This window comes from Lissotriton helveticus, chromosome 2_2 (genome assembly GCF_964261635.1).
Source record: "Lissotriton helveticus chromosome 2_2, aLisHel1.1, whole genome shotgun sequence".
In the NCBI taxonomy this organism is placed as follows: Eukaryota; Metazoa; Chordata; class Amphibia; order Caudata; family Salamandridae; genus Lissotriton; species Lissotriton helveticus.
This window is the reverse complement of record NC_136060.1, coordinates 500,200,734-500,224,332: the sequence shown is the minus strand read 5'-3', so window position 1 is coordinate 500,224,332 and position 23,599 is coordinate 500,200,734.

Sequence of the window (23,599 nt, the reverse complement as noted above, 5' to 3'; positions counted from 1 at the left end):
GCCTATTGTTACCGACCTGGCCAAAGAAGGTGCCAGGAGGCCTACTGATTAAGCAGCTAGTGTAGGGAAGTGCCCTTTTAGAAAGTGATGAGCACTCACCTCCCTCTTGGTAGTTCTCATCGTTTAAGTGGAAGAACCTGGAAAGGCCATCTGCGTTGGCATTGGTATGTTCTACTACAACGTCCATCCCCTATAGGGAAATGGACAACCTCAACAGTTTGGGGTTCTCTCCTCTGATCTGCATTAACCACCTGAGAGGCCTGTGTTCGGTTTGAATGTTGAAGACTGTTACAAACAGGTAGGTCCTCAGCTTCTTCAGGGACATCACAGCAGAGGCGTCCCTCTCAATGGCCCTCCAACGCTGCTCTCTGGGGAGGAGTCGCTCATGTAGGCAACTGGTTGATCCTGGCCCTCATCAGTGGTTTGTGACAACACTGCCCCAATCCCATGTTCAGATGCTTCTGTTTGAACAGTGAAATGTTTCCCAAAGTCTGGTGCTTTTAAGACAGGTGCTGAGCACGTGGCTGCTTTCAGGGTGTCAAAGGCATTTTGACAACCTGTGGTCCAAATGACCTTCTTTGGCTGCCTCCTTTAGGTAATCTCAGTGAGAGGGCCCACAATGGTACCATACACCTTCACAGACTTCCTATAATATCTATTCAGGTGAAGGCTCGGTCTGGGTCTTGTGAGGCTCCCTGTTCAGAATGGTCTGGATCGTGGGTTGGAGAGGAGTCACTTGGCCTCCACCAACAAGGTGGCCCAAATAGACAACTGAACTCTGTCCTATCTGGCATTTACTGGTCTTGATTGTGAGGCCTGCCTGTTACAGGGCGCGGCGGAATGGCTGCTCTCGAGTGCTGCAATGCCGGCCGGAACACGGATCCGACCAAAGGTGGCGCATTTGATCGAAAGGCACGCAAATAATTCGTAAATATAGAGATCAAAATACAGCGGCCATTAGCAGATGTGGTCAAAAGTTGAGGAGACGCGATGTATCCAGAGAAAAAAACACGAGTGAGTCTCGTAAAGGCACTTCGGTGAGGGACAAGATGTCGGCCGAATTTGTGAGGAGCGCCCGGTTACTGACGAGCTGAGAAAGGCGCGAGCAGATGTGCGCTGGCAGGCCTGACTGTGCTCAGCGCCGCAGTTAATTCATGTGGAGATGCGGTGTGGTGACAGCGGGAGTGCCCACCGAGCTGCTGATCGCACTGAAGTAGAGACGCGAGCGAAGGTCCATAGAAGAATGCTGGGGTTTTTCAAGAAGCGGTCTCTCCCTGCTGCTGACCGGTAATCCAGATCTGACTCCAGAGGGTGGCGGCGTTGATACCCCCCCCCCCCCAAATAGCCATATTGCTGAGAAATGTGACACATTCTGAATGGTGTTCATTTAAGCAGGGTCAACCCTGGACATTTGGGGCTTGCCTGATCCTAAGATGGCCGTCGCCAGGGACAACTAACAGGTGGTGCTGCTCCCTGACAAATCCCTGAGCAATATAACAGGCAATCAACTGAGCAGATAACAAGAAGACCCCTGAAAGGCTCAGTAATTGGACGAGCCCTATCCTGAATAGACCCCCTAAAGACATGCGGACCATGGCGCTGTCCATCATGCCGATCCTCTGCTTAGTTTGCACCCCCTTTCATCCGGATTATAGAAAATTATGGTGACCCTCTGAATTGGTATATCAAGGTCTCATCCCCCCCTGCCTGTCCTCAAGACGGTCGCCCCAGTCATTGACTGTGTGAACCCTTCATCAACACCTGAGACCCAGCCATTTTGACTGACGCCCGGTGGAGCTACCTCACGAGCTAAAGAGGAGATGGGCTATGGATTCCCTCCTTAACCATCGCCTACCCAGCCGGTCCTTGGGCAAACTCTCCTGTGTTTCCCCTGACCTTATCTCCCTCCTCCCCCTACCCATACCTCGCGATCTAAAGGGGAGATGAACTTTGGATTCCATCCTTGACCATCACCTACCCAACTGGACTTTGGGCAAACTCTTCTTCATCGCCCCTGACCTTATGTCCCCCTTTCCCCCTACCCCCACCACTCTCTGCTTTACTCTGCCCAGCTACTGACCTTTGCCCTCACCTGTCCTTGCCCTTTGTTCCCCACCCTGATTATCTGTGAACTTTCCCTCGCCACTTGAGACCTAGCTATTTCGACTGATGCCCAATGTAGATACCTTGTTTAACTAAAGGGGAGACGGGCCATGGATTCCCTTCTTGGACGTCACCTACCCAGTCGGTCTTTAGCCAGACTTCCTTTCGTGTCTTCCCTCATCCTCCCTCTTCTCACCTCCCCTTTCCCCCTCCACTATTTTCTCCCTCCTTTCTCTCCTCCCTCAATGTATTGCTTATTTTTTTTACATAATGTGTAATTGTGATAATTTTCTGTTACACTGTGGAACCTAATGTAAAGCGCTCTGATACCTTCGGGTCTAGCCAGCGCTATATAAAACTCTTTAAATAAATAAATAACTAACTAAATAAATAAATCTCTGAGGTAGACCAGGTGATCGTCCTATGTGGAGTTAAAGACAGCAATATTGTCCAGATATGCAGCACTGAAGTCATCAGTCTTGAAAGAACTCACTTCACCAGCCTTTGAAAAGTGGCAGGGGCATTCTTTAACACAAAAGGCATCACTTTAAATTGAAAGTGCCCCTTTGGGGTGAAGAATGCAGATCTCTATTTCGATCCCTGAGTCAGACCAATCTGCCAGTACCATGATATCAGGTCAAAGATACTGAGAAACCTGGCTGCCGCTACCTTATCAATAAGCTCATCTGTTCTTGGTGTGGAGTGAGCATCAGCCTTTGTTACTGCATTCAACCCTCTGTAATCCACGGAGAACCTCATCGCAGGGTTCACACCTTTCCAATCACCCCTAGCATCATTTAAAAAAAAAATTAATCCTCATTAGCCTCTAAAAACCCCATTCCATTCGCACCTGTGAATGGAGTATCGTGCTCTTTTGTGCTGGAAGTATAGGGGAGAGAGGAAAGAAAGGACAGACACCAGCTTCGTCCTTGACCGCCCTCGTTTGAAATTGAAGCACCGTCTTCCATCTTACACTCCCTAGCCATCACACCCCGGCTCACCCCCATGTGCCAAAGCACAGAATAAGGAGCATGGGGGGGGGAGAAATCAGACAGCCAATCGAGGCAGATAAGGCATAATCATTGGACTGTATTGTTCAAAGGTTGCACACACCACTCAGTTCAGTTCATACGTCTTTATTTCGAAATATTCCATCATAAAAGACATTCATAAAAACACATTCATGAAAACACTCTGCTCTTGACTATTTATAACATATACCCTACAAAATAATAAAAGCATTATAGCTAGTTAATAAACCTTGTGTACATATATTAAATTCAACAAACAGATATTCACTAAGTGGTCTGTTAAACATATCATACGAGCTAAATAAATAGGATACATAAAACATGATTAAATTTACGATTAAAGACGTACTAAATATATATTACAAGTAAAACCAATCAATTTGTCAACTCTCATGTGGGTACCTGGCTCTAATTATCCATGCCCACCCCAAAAACCTAGCCACCGCTATGGGTACAATATCTGATGTATTAGTCCTCAGAAGCCACAGCGCCTCCAGACCCACCTGTGTTCTCAGATTATTACAGATTGGTTTTAACCATTTTCTCCGGGGGGCTACATAAACGGGGCAAGCAAAGAAAACATGGCCTATTGACTCCTTTTGGTCGCTACACCATGGGCAATACTCTGAAGACTGACCACGCCATTTGTTTGTAAAGGATCTCAAGGGTAGCGTCCCGACCCTAAACTGGTGATATAGCTTTCTATCGCTACTCTTGGTGATGACATCCCAGTAATCCTCCAGTGAAGGGTCGAGCTTGTGGTCCAAAAACCTACTAGTCAAAGAGGTGGAATCTGACTGGACAACAAGCTGGTGTCTTACGGTCGCCCAGTAGAGTGCTTTAAATTCTTTTTTAGAAGGAAAAGCGTTATTGCCAGGGGCCAACCACAGCTCACTAAGGCCCATATTTCCCAATATAGATTTTACATTACTGAACCAGGGGAGGTTACCTGATCCCACAATAGTTTTAAGATCTAAAATTTCATTGGCAAAGGGTGCCAGTTCCGGAGTTGTCCATATCCTCCTCCAAAATGCTACCGTCTTAAACCGCGCAACTTCATCAATGCAATAACAACCCAGGTCAAGCAACAGGGGTTTCATCGGGCTAGATTGGGGAAGGACAACCAGGTTGCGAAGGAATTTATTTTGAACTCTGACCAACGAGGATAGGTCCGAAAAGCCCCATAAGTCCGCACCGTACAGGATTGCTGAACTTATTTTAGCATTATATATTTTTAGTGCAGGAGCTATCCTTTTAGTTATCGAAGTTCTTTGTTTCTTGATTAGGCACCCAGTTCATTGGGCAAATTTCAAACAAAGTGCATCAAGCTGCGGTTTTCATCTGAGCCTATTTTCTAAAACAACCCCTAAATAGGTCATAACTTCCACCTGTTCTAGCTCGATACCTTTCAAGCTGACATGACCCCTCAACGATCTATTTTTGGTAAGTACCATGAATTTAGTTTTGCTCACATTGACCTAGAGGTCGTTGTGTTTACAGAAGTCCTCAAACTTATTAAATTCTGTTTGGAGTCCCTTCTGTGTTTTATATAGGATAAGGGTGTCATCCGCGAAGATAAGGAGTTGAAACTTTGAGCCACCTAGGGCAGGGGCGTCTGTTGGAGTGTCTACAAAATACTGCACGACTCTGTTGATAAATAACAAAAACAGAGTCGAAGCAAGAACACACCCCTGGCGGACACCACGAGTAACAGGGAATCTTTCAGTGACCTGCCCCTGCCTACCCCATCTAACCTGCGCAAAGTTAGCCACATGTAATCTTATTACTAAATCCAAGAGTTCGCTCAGCATTCCCATAGTGCCTAGGGCAGCCCAAAACGTATCTCTTGGGACGAGATCGAAAGCGGACTTAAGATCTACAAACGCTGCATAAATAGATCCTCCACCCAAGAACACCACCTTCCAGTATATTAGAATAAATCTAAACACCTGGTCGATTGTACTGACACAGGATCTGAACCCAGCCTGCATGGGGGATAGAATGTTCTCAGTATCCATCCAAACCTGAATTTTGGCCAACACCATCCTAGCTATTATTTTCTGAATTGCATCTATTAAGCTAATGGGGCGATAATTCCCCGGGGCCGAACGATCCCCCCTTTTAAATATTTGCAATATTTCGGCCCCCGCCAAGAATCCGGAATCGGAGCCCCATTCGCGATGGCATTGGCTAATAAGGTTATGTAAGGCACCCAGTTCGATGAGTCATACTTGAATAAGTCGGCTGGGATGCAGTCCATACCTGGGGCTTTACCGGCTTGAAACGAGCCCAGTGCAATCTCTAAATCTTTGTTCTCAAACACTAGGGGAGAACACAACGTCAGTAACATTGGGGGAAGGGGAAGTGAAGCACACGCGGGATCTAACTCGGGGCCCCTAAACTGGGACGCAAAGTGAACGACCCAGTCCTCAGCAGAAACATGGTTCACCGGGGTTTGCAACTCCAGGTTCCCACCCCATTTAACAACCTGCCAGAACTTTATCTGATTTGAAGACCTACTTGCCCCCTATAACTCCTGCCATCGTCTGTCGTCCCACTCTCTCTTAGCCTCCCTTTGGGCCTTTTTGTACTCTAACCTTGCCGACCTAATATCTACAATCACTCTGGATTGTAAGGCTTTGACCAAGGAACTGTGAGCCTGTCGGCACGGTTTATTGTACCATTTGTTCCCTGATTTTATTACCAGAACTTTCCCGGGTTTGAGGTTTTTAGAAAAAAGTGCTTTCAGAGTACCAAAAAGCTGCTCATGGAGTACACTTATATGTGCTGATTGGTCCGTGTGATCGGCCAGCGCCTGACTGGTACACAAGGTAGATGAGACTTCGTGGGAGATCCTATCTAAAGTAGCGGGATCTTCTATTACCCTACCACACCGAACCCTACGTCTATCATTAGTTAGAATAGCCTCTGCTGTGACGCACTCGGTGGCTCTAAGGGTCCCCAGGCTATCCTCAAGTTTTAAACTAAGAACCAGCGGATTATGGTCACGCGCTGGACGAGCAGAAATTAACATGTCCTCGAGTAGCGACCAATGCTCAACCTTAATTAAAATGTAATCAATTTGACTTGTGCTAATACCATTGTTTTTTTTTTTTGAAGACCTTTATTGGCATGCCACAGCAATACAAGCAGGGGCCTACAACCATCCCGGCCGGCCGCTAAGCAATTCGCAAGATAAGCAGAGCAATGTAAAAGAAACAGCAGTCGATAAGCCGGTGCAGGTAAGTATCCAGGATATTACTCGTATGTAAGCGTATAGCATTAGAATACAGGATGTAAGAAGGTCAATTTTATAATGAAGAAAAGTCAAACTGAAAAAACATCAGAAGTAGTGTCAGACAGTCACACACGATCCTACAATAGCAACATGAAACAGAACCCCGGAACGAGTGCGAACACAATTAAGGACACGGGGGCAAGGCATACGAGTCAGGATTAAAGTAAACAACAAATATACGGCATAGCGAATCAGCACCCCAACCCTTAAAAACAAAACAGATTGTAGGAAACATGAAGACGACGACACCCAGAAAAAGACGAAGCAAAGGGCCATAGAGACAAAGAAAGGACAAAGAAACAACCCACTTCCCCCCTACCCCCCACCCTGCACCCCTGCAGAAGGCTACGGCCTACCCCCCCCCCAGCAGCGTGCCTATCGCCCTAAAAAGAGACCCGAAATATAGCAGAAAGAAGAAGAAAAAGAAAGGAAAAAATACGGAGAAGGGCCATCGAGCAGACCACCCGGCCCCCCCTCCCCAATCGCGCACAGTATACAGCAGAGGCAAAGGCAGAAGAGCCACAGTAGCAAGAATCAGATAGTCAATCGGTATCATCCCCACGGAGTGTCCCTCCAAAACACCGTCAGCCTTACAATGTGTTGCATCATATCCCAGACGACATCATCCCTGGCCTCCTCCATCAATAGTACCCACATATGGCCATTCATCAAGCGGCATACAGTACAATGTGGCGGGTACAGCCGAACCGGGCGGTCCGAGAGGCGCCAATAATCCATGGGACCGTAGTCCCCAACTCCCAGTCAAAGACGCATGGCGGAACTCCGTGCTTGGCAGCACCGATACCGGGAACATCCCCCAGGCAGAACACAGTCTCACCGGCCAGGAGGAAAAAGGCACACAATCAAACAATTGTTGAAGCGTCGCCGGGGCGACCCAAACCATGGATCGGCATTGTGCCCTCCGCCGCCGTATATATGCAGATCCCGACGAGTCACTCCCAAACACAACAGAGCAATCCTGAGCGATGCAACGGACCGGGTCCTTCGGCGTCTCCACAGACACAGGCGCAGCTGAAACGTTCAACACAGATGCAAAGGCGGGCACAGCGGCGCTTCCTTGTGATTCATCCCCACCCACGTGGAGCGGTGGGAGAACAATGGCGGCCATCCTCCGTCCCAGTTCCCGGGCGTCCCGGATCACGGTCTCATGCAGAGTTGTTAATGCAGCCAAAACGTCTCTGAACGTGGGCTCTCTCTCGAGTCGCCAGACCCCAGGACTCTCTCGCAGAAAGGTTTCTCTGCCCGGGTGAGGTGTGCACACGAGGGCGCCTCCCGCCATCTCAGCTGCTCCGGCCTCGTCCCTCACCACCTCACCACGGGAACGGGTCTCACATCAGGGATGGACAGGATTCACAACGGGAATCTCACAGGCCACGGCAGGTTTCTCTGTGGAATCTCACAGGCCAGGGCAGGTGTCTCAGCGGAGAGTCACCGAAAGGCTAAAAACTCCACCGCACCCTGGGGGCAGCACGCCGACTCCGGGCAATGGCAGCTATGGTCCCGGGCACAACACCGGAATGGGGGGCAAATAATCATGCACCACCCTCGACCCAGCGGCATCACACTCCCCCCATGGTTCTCCGCCAATCGGGCAGGGTCGGCACTTCCGCCATCGGCAATCAGGTCGACAGTTTCCTCCGGCAGAGGTCACACCACCACCAGAGGCCGCTGTTGTTGCACTCGCGGCCGGCCAGTCCCCGCACTCGAGACCCCGGACCCAGCTCCGCGAAGGCCTCAAAACTGTCAGGGACACTCCAACGGGTCCACAGCAAGCAGAAGCCCCAGGAGCAAGCGGTAAGTGTAAATGACTCTTCGCCTACAAGTAGATGCCGTTGCGGCTCAGGATAAGTGCCAGGATGTATGCGCGGGGTGAGGAGGCTCACGGAGCCGAGTGGTTACGCAGCCATCCCGATCGCCATCTTGGCTCCTCCTCACCGCTAATACCATTGTTGATTGTTGCCCGGCCTATTTTATCGGAATGTGATCGGCCATTTACCGCTCTCAGCCCCCACTCGAGCACAATCCCAACCAGTGGAGTGCTGCCTCAGTCCCCTTCTTAATTGGTTTTAGTTCAAGGTGTGGGACTTTCTATAACGCATCTACTTCTGCATAGATGTCCTCTCCCTCACATAAAAGGGGTTCAAAAGTACAGTTGAAGTCCCCAGCCACGACTACAAACTTTTCTCTCCCTATAGAGTTAAGGAAGAGATTTAGCTCATTAATAATCGTCGGACTCCGCCCTCCGGGGAGGCCTCGTGCATAAATATTACCAATAAAAATCTCCTGATGGTTATTCCTAATGAGGCTAATCCCAAGAATATCTGGGTTGTGCACTATCACTTCTGTAGGCCTCTAGCCGAGGGACTGCCTCACCCAAATGGTTAAGCCCCCAGAAGCTCTTCCTATTCTGCCCCTGATGGCGGGTTTGTGCAAATTGAGATACCCCAGGCGGTAGATGGGGTCGGTGGCCCAACTTTCTTGAAATATTAGGATGTCGTAGTCATCAACAAAATCGGTCCACTCTCCTATGGCTATTTTACTTTTTAGCCCTGCAATATTCCATGAAACTATTTTGAGGGATGTATCCTGAGTGGTCGGATGTCTTTGATCAGGCAACCCCAGATTAGATCCTAATGAGGAACACCCACCCTCCATCGGGAGTTCTCCGACTCGGGGCTCTTTTACTAAGGAACCCAAGGGAGACCATCCCACATCGTGGCCGACATCCTGGCCCACCTTGACCACCCCTCTAGATCTGCAATGTACTGAGTCACTACCAGCAACCACTCCAACATCAGGTATGCAAACCCCCCGAGGATCCCTTCTAGATCGCTTGAGCAGAACATTACCACCAGGCATATTCGAGAGTCAGTCGACCCCCTCTAAACCGGTGAGAGACTCATACCGGTTAGACAGGGGAAGGAAGTGCGCCACCCGATCTAAGGGGTAACCACCATAAGGTCTTCTCCTTCAAAGATTAGGAGGGGGGTAGAAAGGACCACTATTTTTACGTGGATAAAAATAGTTGAGGCCTAGTGATTGGACTTCACCCACCCTCCCAAACCTTGGTTCTCTACAAACAAAATCAACCACCCAAGGATCCCTGAAGTTTATGATAACGCAATCTCCTTCCAAATACTTTGGGCAGTGTCCCACCCAACTCACCCTTCTGACACTTCGTATCTCAGTATTGGAAGAGGGAGGGAGAGTTCTGTTCCTACTGAGCCAAAAATTCACTTTGTTTTTCAACTCCCTGTGTGTTTCTAATATCTCCTCCCCAATTGCTGGAACTCCCAACAATATAATCGTGTTGGGTGCGGACTCTGGGGGTATGTGAACACAAGGGAGATGCTGTTTGATGGCCCCCTTCCCCGATGAGCAATGCCCATTTAACTTGCTACCAGTGTCCGGTGCACAAGGTGCGATCTGTTTTCTAGGCACCGCGCCTGCCACCGGGTCCCACTCCCTAAAGGGGCCTGAGGTTTGTTTGCATACAGGGAGCTTCTCCGTGCAAGGTCGACCCAACTAGATGTTGGGTGTATTAGTAGTAACTTGATGGGCCACCCTTTCACCAGTCCCCAAAACTTGGGGAACCATGGCTAGGTCGTCCTTTCGGATATCCATACCTTTTACTAAATTATCCAGCATATTGGAATTAGCTATAACTAACTTCTCCAACTGATCTAATTTAGAATTAATCATCCTCGTTCGCTCTAATAAGGGTAACATCAGGGATTTAACTAAAATTTCCATTTTACCCAGGAACCCATCATCTGCACTGCAAATGGAGAATGTTGGATAAAGACAGAGGGGGCCGTAGGGGGGCTGGGGGGGTGGATTATAACACGAGAGGTGTGGATTGTGCTATTTTTCTTGGGAGTTTTGGCTGAACCACCCCCTCTTTTCCTTTTACTGGGTTTGGGATTAGTTGGTGGACCCAAATTTCGAACTTTTGGAGGGGGGTCTATGTGACGGGGTAGAATTACAAACTCTGTGATTTGAACCACTAGAAACCGTACTAATTGTGGTCGAGTTTAGGGTGGAACAGTGTGCCTCGTTGTCATGTACTACCGGCGTGGGGCTAGGACAAGAACCCCGATTAGCTAAGGGGTCTATTAAGCTAGGTAAAACAGGGGAGACTGCTGACCCAATTAACCTAAAGACGAGCGTTTTCCCGTTATAAGATCTAGGGACAAACGCTTCTCGTGAGGGCTATTTATTTTTCTAAAATTCCTATTGCCCGTTTAAAAAATGGGTCCAAGGTTACAGAAACCACCCCTCTCATAGTTGAAACATGGACTGTTCTATCTTTCCCAGAACGTAGAGCCATAGTAACTGGGGACCTAGGGCTTTATCACAGCAGTATAATGGGAATACGAGCCTGGGATATAACAACAAATGCTCAGCCCAAAACCAGGATAAAGGAGGGGCCCAGCCCGGCCTCAAGCGACCTCGGACGGCCTCAGACGGCCCGCCCTTTGCCCGGGCTTCACCCGGCGCCCACCCGCGCGCGTCCAGCGTCGAGGGAGAGTGAAGTAAATATAAACCTCCTGAGCAGGGGCGTGGCCACTGAGGGAAGAGGCTGCAGCTGTGGATGGAGTAGCCTGCGGGGCCTCGCAGTCCCTCAGTGTTGGTACTTTGCAACGCTGGAATCCCGTGAACGGCTCCCGCGGAGCGGGGGCCGTGAACAGTAGGTGCAAGAACCCTCCGGTGTCCTCCAAATCAGGCACGGCAGGCAAAGGCTGTCACAGTGAGCGGCACCCGCGGCGCGGGGGCCGCGAAAGGTTAATGTAGATCCAGGTGGGGCCGTGGCCACTGAGGGAAGAGGCTGCAGCTGTGGATGGAGTAGCCTGCTGGCCCTCGCAGTCCCTCAGTGTTGGTACTTTGCAACGCTGGAATCCCGTGAACGGCGCCCGCGGAGCGGGGGCCGTGAACAGTAGGTGCAAGAACCCTCCGGTGTCCTCCAAATCAGGCACGGCAGGCAAAGGCTGACACATTGAGGGGCACCCGCGGAGCGGGGGCCGCGAAAGGTTAACGTAGATCCAGGCGGGGCGTGGCCACTGAGGGAAGAGGCTGCAGCTGTGGATGGAGTAGCCTGCGGGGCCTCGCAGTCCCTCAGTGTTGGTACTTTGCAACGCTGGAATCCCGTGAACGGCGCCTGCGGAGTGGGGGCCGTGAACAGTAGGTGCAAGAACCCTCCGGTGTCCTCCAAATCAGGCACGGCAGGCAAAGGCTGTCACAGTGAGCGGCACACCACTCATTTAAGGGGGACCAAAAACCAGGCTTTAGGGAGGCCTTCAAATCCAGACTGGCAACATACTTTATGGAGATTAGCCAATCAAGGAACCTGGGGGGGGGGGGGATTTAGCAATCCACTGTTTGCAAATTTCTCTACGTTTTTCAAGGTTTTCCTGACCTTATACTAGGTCTCTGCCAGGCCTCTCAAGATCTTAAGCTGGACCTTCTTGGAGTATTTGGAGTCTGCGTATTTACAAATAAAGCCAAAACCGCCCCCTGGCTCCTGACAAGCCATTACTCCCAGTAGCCTCCCAATCTCTGATAGTGTAGGTGCACTGAACAACATTTTCCCGTTTTTTAATAAAAAGGCCCAAGAATAAAATAAAAGATCAGAAAGAGCCAGGCCCCCTTTCTACTCCCTCCTTCTTAATTACTTCCAAGCAATTCTGGGGCCTTTACTAGCCCAAATGAAGCTGCTAATCTGACCTTGTAACTTTTTAAGCACTTCACTATCAAATGGGAGGGGAATAGTATCAAACAAAAAGGTAAATTTTCGGAGAAACATCATTTTTACTAAATCTACCCGACCTAATAAGGTGAGCTGAAGATGGTCCCAAATTTTTAGGAGCCCATTAATATCTTTTTTTTACCTTCTCAAAGTTGACTTTGGTTAATTTGGGGATGTCTTGTGGAATCATGACCCCCATGTATCTCATTACCTCCCTATTGGTTTCGTCCCCTACTTCCATGTTCCAGGACATAACCTTAGTCTTACTTCTATTTATCTCGTAACCCGAGATTCTTCCAAAGTCTGATGTTAATACTGTAATGCTATTCATGTTGTTTAGAAGGTTGGCGGTGTAAATAGGGATGTCTTCAGCATATAGGCCCAGTTTCTTACTCCACCCCTCAAAGCAGAAAGGAATAATCTCTGGATATTCCCTGATTTTCCTAGCCAGTGACCCTATGTATAAATTAAATAAGAGTGGCGATAAGGGACACCCCTGTCTCGCCCCCCTACTGATAAAAAAACAGTTCTGGCTGGCTTTTGGTGACCTGTAGATGGCTGCCAAAGCTCTACAGGAATTCTGGCCAAGGTTAGCAGATTTGGCCACAGTCTGAAGGAAGACCCTGTTAAACCGGTCAAATGCTTTGGTAGCATCCAAAGCTATGACCGCAAGTGGAAGCTCATAGACAGATCTCAAATCTATTGAACCTATCAATGAATAGGTCAGCTCCTTCCTAGACCTGCCCCGAATGAACCCCTTTTGATCAGCATGGACCCACTCCGCCATGGGACCATTTAGCCTGTCTGCCAATATCTTTGCAAAGATCTTATAATCGCAGTTATGTTATGTCAAAATATGTATGTTAAAATAAATTTATCAAGTGCGCGTTCACCAACGGTTTCATGGCGCTAATCATACAAAAGACTGCTGCGAGAGACCAATTTAGCAGGGTTGCCCGAAGAGCCAAGTTTTCAAGGCCTTTCTAAAGCCCAACAGGCTGTCACAGTTCCTTAACTGAGTGTGGGAGTGAGTTCCAAAGCCTGGGAGCCAAATAGGAGAACCTACGTACACCCTGCCTTTTTAGTTTAATTGATGGGGTGGTGAGGAGATGGAGATGAGCGGAACGAAGGTTATGCATGGGGACATGTCTGGTGATCAAGCTGTTAAGGAATTTAGGGCTCGTGCAATGCAATGCTTTAAAGACTATACAGCCCGTCTTAAAAGCGGTGCGTTGTGCTATGGGCAGCCAGTGTAGTTTAGATAGTAAAGGCCTGGCCGATTGCCATCTCGGCTGTTTGTAAATCAGTCTCACCGCCTGATGCTGAATTATTTGAAGGCGGTTAAGCAGGCCCTGAGGAAGGCCAGTGTAAAGAGAGTTGGAAAAATCGAGACGAGAAAGCACCAAGGCTATTACTACCTGGACCAAAGCCTTTCTTATTTTGCGTAATTGAAAAAGGCTGGTGGAGACCACGGTGCCCACAAGTCCCCTCAGTGAGAGACCGGAGTCTATAGTCACCCCTAGACTTTTTACTGATGGAGAAGGGACAGGAGGAGGGCCTAGTTCGCCCGGCCAAAAATAAGGTCCCCAGCAGGTGGAGCTCTTCCCCGGCAGCACCAGTTCCGTCTTGCCAGGGTTGAGCTTCAATTGATTCAGATCCATCCAGCGTTGGATATGTAGCAGTGTAGCTTGGAATTCGACAACTGCGTTTGGAGAATCCAACTTAAAGACCAGCTGGAGATCATCAGCATAATTGAAAACAATAGTTTTCATGGCCTTGAGTGAGTGAATCAAAGGATGAATATACAGATTAAACAATAGTGGGGAGAGGGACGAGCCTTGTGGGACTCCACATGGAGTGGACAAGTTAGGGGTAGTATAGTTCCCAAGACGCACTGCTTGGGTTCTGCCAGTTATAAAAGACTTTATCCACCTGAAGGCCGTTCCCCGTATGCCAGCTTGTTCGACACGGTGCAGCAAGATGTTATGGTCGTCCGTGTCGAACGCAGCCGACAAATCCAGGAGCACAAGTGCCTGCGGAGTCCCCATGTCACCCTCAAGGTATCCATCACTGCCAGGATGACTGACTCTGTAGAATGAGCAGGCCGAAATCCGGCTTGATTAGGTTCGAGGTAATCAGATTTTTCAATAAACTTGGAGATGCACCTAGTCACGTGGGCCTCCAAGATTTTTGAGAAAAAGGGGAGAAGGGAAATAGGACGGCAATTAGAGGAATTAGAGGGATCTGCTCCTGGCTTCTTAAGAAGAGGGACTAATGTAGCGTTTTTGAAAGCTCTGGGTACTTCTCCTTCACTAAGAGATTCGTTAAGGAAGGGGAGGATACTATGAGGTAAGGCTGAAAATATTACCCTCAAGATAGAGGGGGGGCAACAGTCTTTAGGAGAGCCCGACTTAACTCGGTACATTAACTCCTGTAGAATGTTGGGCCTATGATCATTAATTGATTCATAGTAGATGAATTATAAGGATTGTCATCTAAAGGTTTCCCATAGGCTGTGGAGGGAATACTGGCCCTGATGGTTTCTTTTTTATCCACAAAGAAGCTGTTCAGTGAGTTGCACAGCTTTTGAGTGGGGGCCTGATAGGGTGAAATTCTGTCATTGCTACTGAAGTCATTTACAATCCTAAAACTGTCTCTGGATTTGTTAGGGGCCGTAAGAATCTTTGTGGAAAAGTACAAGGTCTTAGCAGCCAATAAAGATTTCTTATAGTCCCTGAGAGCTGACAAATAGAGATGTCTATCTTCGCTAGCATAATAGTGCCTCCATTTCCTCTCGGACTGAAGCAGCAATAATTTTTGTGTTTTAAGTTCAGTGGTGAACCATTTATGGGCTTCAGCATGTCTGGCCCGTGAGAATTTAATAAGTAGGGCATGGATATCACTGGCCGCCAATAGCCAGTTGGTGATATCTTTTTCCATGGAATCAACATTAGAGTTGGAATTAGCAGTGGGGAGGGAACTAGCCAGTGTATCGATAAATTCCTGGGTGTCGAGTGTTCTCCACTTTCTGGTCAGGCCTCCTGCTACCTTCGGAGTCTTTACCCTACCATGAAAGGTGGTTGTGAATTCGATTAAATGATGGTCCGACCATATGCACGGGGAGATAAGAGGTGGCGAGAGTTCTATGTTATGCGACCAAATTTGGTCCAGAATGTGACCCTTAATGTGCGTAGGAGCAGTGATATGTTGGACCAAGTTGATATTAGAGAGCAGTTCGGAAAGTTCAGCCGACTGAGGCCCCCCACCTTCATCATTAAACCAGTAATTCAGATCCCCAATAAGCATGAAAAGACAAAAGAAAGGGAATTAGTTTTAACGAACAGAAAAGGTGCAAACAAAGGGCTGGGAGTACAATTCCCTATACTCCCTCAATTTAAGGCTGATCCAATGAACCTAACCTTCAACAATTTAACACATAGTAACCCAGAACACTTTAAGCACAATTTATTACCGACAAAAAGTCAAAGAAAGTTTGATTTCATGAACAAGCCAATGTTTTCAGTTTCAATTGTTCTTTATTGTTCAATCTTTAAAAACTTTTGACAGCATCACTTTTGGAACCGCCAAGTTGATATTAGAGAGCAGTTCGGCAAGTTCAGCCGACTGAGGGCCCCCACCTTCATCATTAAACCAGTAATTCAGGTCCCCAATAAGCATGACTCTAGTATGGTTCATGGTGATATTTGCTATCTGTTCACTAAGGGAGAGAGGGAAGGAGGGCATAGACTGGGGAGGGCGGTAGATAAGCACCAGAGCCAACGATACCGAATTAGTGTCGAGATTAATAACGATGTTCTCGACTTCTGGCAGAGTCAGAGAGGTCAACGTAGTAAACTTATGGCTTTTATGTAATAGCGGCGACTCCCCCTCCCGTCTTCCCTGCAGGCCGATTAGCCGATAGGATGTAATAGTCCGAGGGAAGTGCCGCTAAAATATCTGGAGTGGAGTCTGGTGTGAGCCAAGTCTCAAAAGAGCAAAAGAACGTCCGGTTTGGCAGATACCAACAGCATGAAAATATCAAGTTGATGTCTCACCAAGGAACGGGTGTTAAGGTACAAAACCCGGAGAGAGGTCGAGTTGGTTTTAGTTGGGTAATCAGTGGGCAAGATAGGAGGCACCTCTGATAAGGGGATGAGCTGGCCCACTTGATCGTGAAGGATACCGTGATCCCTGATGCGATCAACAACTTCATGAGATGGCAGAGCTATAGGTTGCTCCAACAATCTAAGTTCAGCCGGGGAATAAATTATAATTTGACCAGGGTTTCTGGCCCCTGGGCCCGGGCGGGCACGGACGGGAGCAGACGGGCTTGCGCGCCACCGGCGCACCCGCTACACGCGTCTGCTGAGCTTCGGCGTGCTGGTGTGCATATATGCCCTGGCCCCGCCTCTATGCTCTGCCCCGCACCGGCCAATTGGCTGAGGCCGCTGGGAGGGGATCAGTGAGTGTTCCACTTTTAATTCCCAATAGTTTAACAAAGTTATTGGCTGATACGAGTTGCAATTTGAAGGAGACTTTCCTGGCTTCAGAATCAGGGTAATATTAGCATCATTCCATGAGGCCGGCATTTCAGCCCTCATTATATAAAAGTCATTAAAGGTTTTGGCTAAAATAGGTGTCAAAACATGTGCCAGAGCCTTATAGACCTCCAGAGGCAGGCCGTCAGGGCCGGGGGCTTTCCCCTTCTTACCTTGTCTTAAAACAAGCTCTACTTCCCCCTCCCCAATCTCCTGATTCAGCTGCCTGTTCTTCTCTGATGTAAGGATGTTATCTGAGCTCCAACCCATCCATGTTTTGACTTCATCCTGTGTAGGGTTTAGATCTTCCTGGTACACCCGACTGTAATAATTGTGAAAAGCCTGCTCAATCTCCTTCGCGTCGCTTGTAATGGCACCTGTGTGTTCACAGTTAACCAGGTCGATCCTGTTTCTGACCTGCTCTCTTTTAACCTTCCAAGCCAGCAGTTTGCTATAGCCTTTGCTGTATTCAAAATGCGAATGTCTGTCTACTGGCTTCCTATTTTTTTCACCCCTAGCATCATGCTTACTTCGGCTTTGATGCTTGCTTTGACAGGTCAGTCAGTCGATAAATCTTGTTCTTGACAGGGAGGCCCCATCACAGGTACACCGGGTTATCTGTCCAAGGGTCAAAGAGAAGAGTTCTGCAAAGTGGCTGATGACTTGCTTGCAGTCAGGCTGCTGCTGTACAGTGAGAATGTCATACAAGACTACATCCTCCACTGTACCATCTTATGGGTTGATTGATAACAGGTCAAAGAGGAGTTCACTTTTATACTCCTGTCCTGCACAATGACCATCACCATCACCATGGCCATGTCTGCCCTGTTTTGGTAAGGCTTTTGGCGATTTACACGGAGTACCTGGTGAGAACGACTGGGGGTGCCCAAGTCTACCAGGTAAAGAACAACCCCCTTCTTTTCCACAATGGGGTAGGGTCCAGTCTGCTTATCCTGGAGAGCCCTGGGAGCCACAGGCTCCAACACCCACACCAACTGACCTAGTTAGCACTCAATCAAGGTTGACTTTCAGTCATACCAGTACTTGACTTATCTGCAAATTCTTGTTTGCTTTTTTCATGTACTCTGCCATATGTGAGCTCAAGCCTAGTACATAGTCCAATATGTCTTGTTTGGGTTATTTGAGAGGCCCCTCCCATCCTTCCTGCACTAAACTCAGAGGACCGCTTACAGGATAGCCAAACAGAAGTTCAAAGGGGCTAAAGCCAACCGGCTTCTGAGGCACTTTCCTGTATACGAACAAGAGGCGTGGCAACAGGACATCCCATCTACTTCTGAGCTTCTCTGGGAGTCCCATGACCTTAAGTGTCTTGTTGGATCTCTCCACCAAGCCATTAGTCTGGGGATGATAGGGGGGAAGTGAATTTGTAACTCACTGAACATTCATCCCACATAGCTTTTAGGTATGCAGAGATGAACTTTGCCCCTTTTTCAATAACCACCTCCTTAGGAAACCTAACCCTGTTGAAAACTGCAAGGAGGGCTTTTGCCACTGCAGGAGCAGTTGCAGGAATTGCCTCTGGATATCTAGTGGCATGGTTCTCTACCACTAAAATAAATCTGTTCCAGATGCAGAATGTGGGTCAAGGGGACCAACCATGTCAAAGAGAGTCCCAACCACTGATAGAGGGATTAAGGGACTATTTGGTTGTGTGCCTAGTTTTTCCACTGGCTCGACAGGTTGCACATGAGCGACAATACTTCTTTACGTTCGCAGAGATCTGGAGGCAATAAAAATGAGCAGCCAACCTGTTCCAGGTTTTGATCTGTCCCAGATGTCCAGCAAGTGGGATGTTATGGGCTAAAGTTACGATGAACTCTCTATATACCTGGGGGACCACCACTCTCCTGGATACCCCTAGTTTGGGGTCCCTGGCCTCAGTATACAGGAGCCCATCCTCCCAATAAACCCTGTTAGTGCCACTGGCATCTCCCTCTTCTTGCCTAGCAGCCTGCTGCCTTAGACCATCAAGAATAGGACATTTCTTTTGCTCTAGGCAAAGGTCATCTCTGGAGGGTCTCCTGCATCAAGAAGCTCTGCCCGGTCATGCCCAAGCTCCTCAGCTGCATATTCTCCTCAAAGCGATACCAAAGGGTATGATGGACGGAGCGCTTGAGCAAATCAAACACTCACCCCCAAGTCAATGATCTGGGTTTAATCAATCATCATTTTTGAGCTCACTCCAGCCAGGCTAGCTTGAATCCAGTGGCAAAGTGAGCAAGGGACCCACGTCTGAGCATACCCTGCCAACTTAGGTCGAACAAAGCGATACCAAAGCTTTGCCACTGGGTTCAAGCTAGCCTGGCTGATGACAGCTGATTAGCCAGAAACCGGTCCCAGGATGCTTGTTTCAGCTCCAGGGAAGACATGGCTTGGCAGTTCGGGCTGGACTGTTCCCATGAGGCACAGGGTCAGACTGATTTGCATATGGCCATGTCTGAACTGGGGTGGTGGAGTCAGCTAAAGAATGATAATGGATTAAACCCAGATCAGTTGACTGGGGGTGAGTGTTTGATTTGCTCAAATGCTCTGTTCATCATCCCCTTTGGTATCTGTTAGAATTAGGGGTCTCTAGTTGGCACAGGTTAGGTACTTGTGACAAATAGGGACCCCCTCCTCTAGTCAGGTTAAGGGGATTATACGCCTAAAATAACCCCTGCTCACCCCTTTGGTAGCGTGGCACGAGCAGCAAGTCTTTATTTCAGAAGCGGTGTAAGTTAAGCATTTGTGACCACATACAGTAACCCAGTGACAACACTACAAATGGACACCACACAAGGTTGTATATCAAAAATAAGTATATTTTATATAGCGTTACCACAAGACCAATAAACGACAAAAAGAATCCACAGAACTATTAGATTTCAAGAGTTCTGTTTAAAAGGCTTAAATCAAGGTTCTGTGCGAGTCGGTAGTCTCGTCCGGCTACAGGGTTGTTGAAAATAACACAGAATCTAGCAAATCTAGCGGACCGCGTCGGTACGGGCCCACTCAATTGTCGACAGACTCAGTCACAGTACCTTTTACTTGAGGGGGCCGGCACGGATGTGCGAGCCGGTTCCGGTGTTCGTCGTGGTGCAGAAAGGAAGCGTTGCAGGACGCGTGGTGCCTCGATGCGGTGCAGGCAGCGGCCCGTTGACAGAGTCAGTGGATCCAAGGCTTGCGTTGCAGGGCGAGACAGTGCTTCGTTGTAGTGCTTGAAGCTTCCGGTGCGGCGACCGAGCCGGAGTTCGGGAGCTGGCGTCGATCAGTCCGGACAGTGGTGCGAGTCGGGCGGTGCGTAGCAAAGCGTGCGAGGCGGTGCCCAACTCCGGTGCGGACACAGTAATTGAAGTCAGCAGCAGTGACCGCGTCGGTTAGACCAGTTCGATTTGGTGTAGCGAGGCGTTGCACGTCGCGGTGTCCTTCCAGTCGCAGTGCAGGCTATGGCTCATTGACGGGGTCAGGACGGAGTCGGTGAGCGCAGAGCTTGTGTTGTTCGAGGCAGACGTTGCTTGATGCGGTGCCTACAGGACACCGGGCCGATCGTGAGAGTCGGTCACAGCGCCCTGCCTCTGTAGCCACTGAAACAGCGTTTCCAGCAGCAATTCACAAAGGCTGGTGAAGTCCACTGATCCTGGGACTTGAGTCAGGGGGCAATCTCTCTTCCAAGCCCTTGGAGATCTTTGCACAAGTTGAAAGTAAAGTCCACAAAGTTCTTTCCCCTCTCTTTGGTAGTCAGGCAACCACTGCAGGCCAATCCCCCAAGCAGTACTTCAGCTTGGGAATAGTTTCTCCTCAGTTTCTTCAGGTTCCTCTCCTCAGCAGAGGTTTCGTCTTGTAAGTCCAGAAGTGATCTAATTTCTTGGGATCAGGGTCCCAATATTTATACCCCAAAATCCTTTGTTCTCTGAGGGGAGGGGGGCCTGTTATGTTATGTTATGTTATGTTATATTTATTTTTATATAGCGCGCGGCGACTCAAAAAGAGTATCCCGGCGCTTTAACAGCGAGACCTAGGACGAAATAACATAACACAGCAAAAAACGAAAAGGGGAGTTCAATAAAAAGAAAGAAACACAGCCTATAAAGTAAACAACCAGGTCTTTAGACCCTTCCTAAAAACAAGTAGGCTGGTGGCGCCCCGAAGTGTCAGCGGCAGAGAGTTCCACAGCTGTGGTGCCAGCAGTGCAAAGGAGCGACCTCCGATGCGAGCTCTTTTCACACGTGGTCCAGCCTGGACCCGATCAGAGCCTGCACGGTCATTTTCCGATGTTCTTCCGATAAAAGGGGTAGAAACTTCCTCAGCACCTTGAGGAGGCCGAAGCAGGTGCCCGTCACCCCCAAGATCTGGGCTCTCATCATCAGGCCCTTGTCCATCTTGACTCCCAAATTCTTAGCAACTAAAGATGGACGGGATGGTGGAAACATGTTGGAAGGCCACCAGATTTGCCAGTCGGGGTCCGACGCACACCCAAAGAAGAGAACTTCAGACTTCTCAGAATTGCACTTGAGGCCACTCAAATGAAACCATCTAAAGACAGCCCCAAGGCAATCCCGGATGCTCTCTCCATTAAAATCTCCTCCACTCTTACAAGAGAAGAGGAGCTGTGTGTCGTCAGCATAGGACACGATCCGGGCCCCGAAAGACTCCGCCAGTGCCGCCAAAGGGGTCATAAAGATGTTAAAGAGGGTCGGGCTCAAAATAGAGCCCTGCGGGACCCCAACACCCAATGGCGGCATCACAGCAGAGTCCGGGGAGGCCCAGACCGTTTGTCGGCGGTCAGCTAGAAATGATGAAAACCAGCTGAGCACCGTCCCCCTTATGCCAATCTCATAGAGTCTAGAGAGAAGGCCATCATGGGGGACGGTGTCAAAGGCCGCCGACAAGTCCAACATGACCAGCATGGCCTTGCCCCCCGAGTCTAGTACCCCTTTAATGTCTTCCGACACCTCCAGGAGCGCTGTCTCTGTGCTGAGATTAGGGCGGAAGCCCGATTGAGTAGCATGCAGGATCTCATGCGATTCCAGAAAATTGGAGAGCACCGTGTGTATGTGCTTCTCCAAGATTTTCATAAGGGCTGGCAAAAGATAGATCGGTCTATAGTTGACCAAAGCCTCAGGATCGAGGCCAGGCTTCTTCAGTAGGGGGATGACCATTGCCTGCTTCCATGCTTGCGGAACCAGACCCTGGCTCAATGAAAGGTTTAGAAGTGGGTTGACCAGAGGATTTAAAACTTCTGCCATTTTTGATAAAAACTTAGCCGGGCAGGGGTCCAAGGGCGATCCAGATTTAAGCGTGCCCATAAGCCCCAAGGAAGCGGAGGCTGAAATGGGGGGAAAGATTGCCAGCGTCGGGCCTGATGAAACCGCCAGACGCGAGCCATCCTCGGTGCAGATTGACCCTACAGGCGCCACCAGATGAAAAGAGTCCTGGATGAGCTTTATCTTGATGGTGAAGAAATTAGCAAGATCCGCGGCCCAGGACTTAGGGGGCCTGTCTCGGGAAGCATTAGTGCGGGGAGCTGTAAATTCCTGTGCCCAGTGCAAACCAGTTCTGAAGCACTCTGTGTACCAGACTTCTCCTTTCCTTACACAGTGCAGGGCAGGAACATCAGACGACCCGCAGGAGGTGGAGCCAGCATTGTGGAAGGCAAGTACATCCCTGGAGCACTTTGTTGACAGTCTTCCTTCTTCATTCAGTGTGCAGGGCAGAGACATAAGACGCACCAAAGGGTGTGGAGCCAGCACTGTGGGGGACGGGCACAGTCCTATGCAGGTCCCAGGTGCAACTCCTTCCTCCCATCTGGATGCAGATCTCTCTATTCACCACCAAGCTACCCCAGCCTATCTCCTGGAATCCCCCAGCCCTGTCACTCACAAACCCAGACAAAGGAATACACAACCTAGCAGAGGCAGGCTTGAAAGGTTAGGCAAACAAATACCTACTTTCTAAAGGTGGTTTTTGCAAACACAGAATATTAAAATAAACTTTACTGAAAGATGTATTTTATTATTCTGAGTCCAGGCATACTAAACTCGAATTTCTACCATGTTCTCTGAGTCTGTTAGGATTATAGAATGTAACAATTCTAACAGTCCATTCTGGCCCATGGAGAACAGGTAGCCTTGCAATAGTGAAAAACGAACATGGCTGTAATTCACTATTAGGACATGCCACACACATTAGGGCTTGTCCTACCTTATACTTACAATGCACCCTGCCCTTGGGCCTACCATAGGGGTGACTAACATGAAGACAAGGTAAGGTTTAGGGTCTGGCAAGTGGGTGCACTTGCCCAGTCAGCATGACAGTACCAGACTGCATGCAGGTTCTGCAATGGCAGACCTTAGACACATTTTACAAGGCTGCTTCTGTGGGTGGCACAACCAGTGCTGCAAGCCCACTAGCAGCATTTGGATTTACACGCCCTGGGCATACTCAGTGCACTGTACTAGGGTCTGACAAGTAAACCAAATAGTCAATCATGGAATCACCAATTAATACATCAATTTACAATAGGGAGAGCATATGCACTTTAGCGCTGATCAGCAGTGGTAAAGTGCCTAGAGTCATAAAATTGCCAACAACAGGTCAGAAAAAATATAGGAGGAAGGCACAAAGTTCAGGGATGACCCTGCAGAAAGGGTCAAGTCCAACACAACCCCCTTCCAGCCAAAACCCAAAGTAGACCAATCACTACCTTGATGGGCTTCCCTGCTTAGGGCGATAGAACATGGACCTGGCCCGCAACAGCAGGGGCATATTCCAGTTCTACGCCAATCTGAACCCATTTCAATTCCTCTGTCCATACTCTCAGGGTCCACCAAGCTAATCCATGGGAACTCTTCTCCTCACCTGT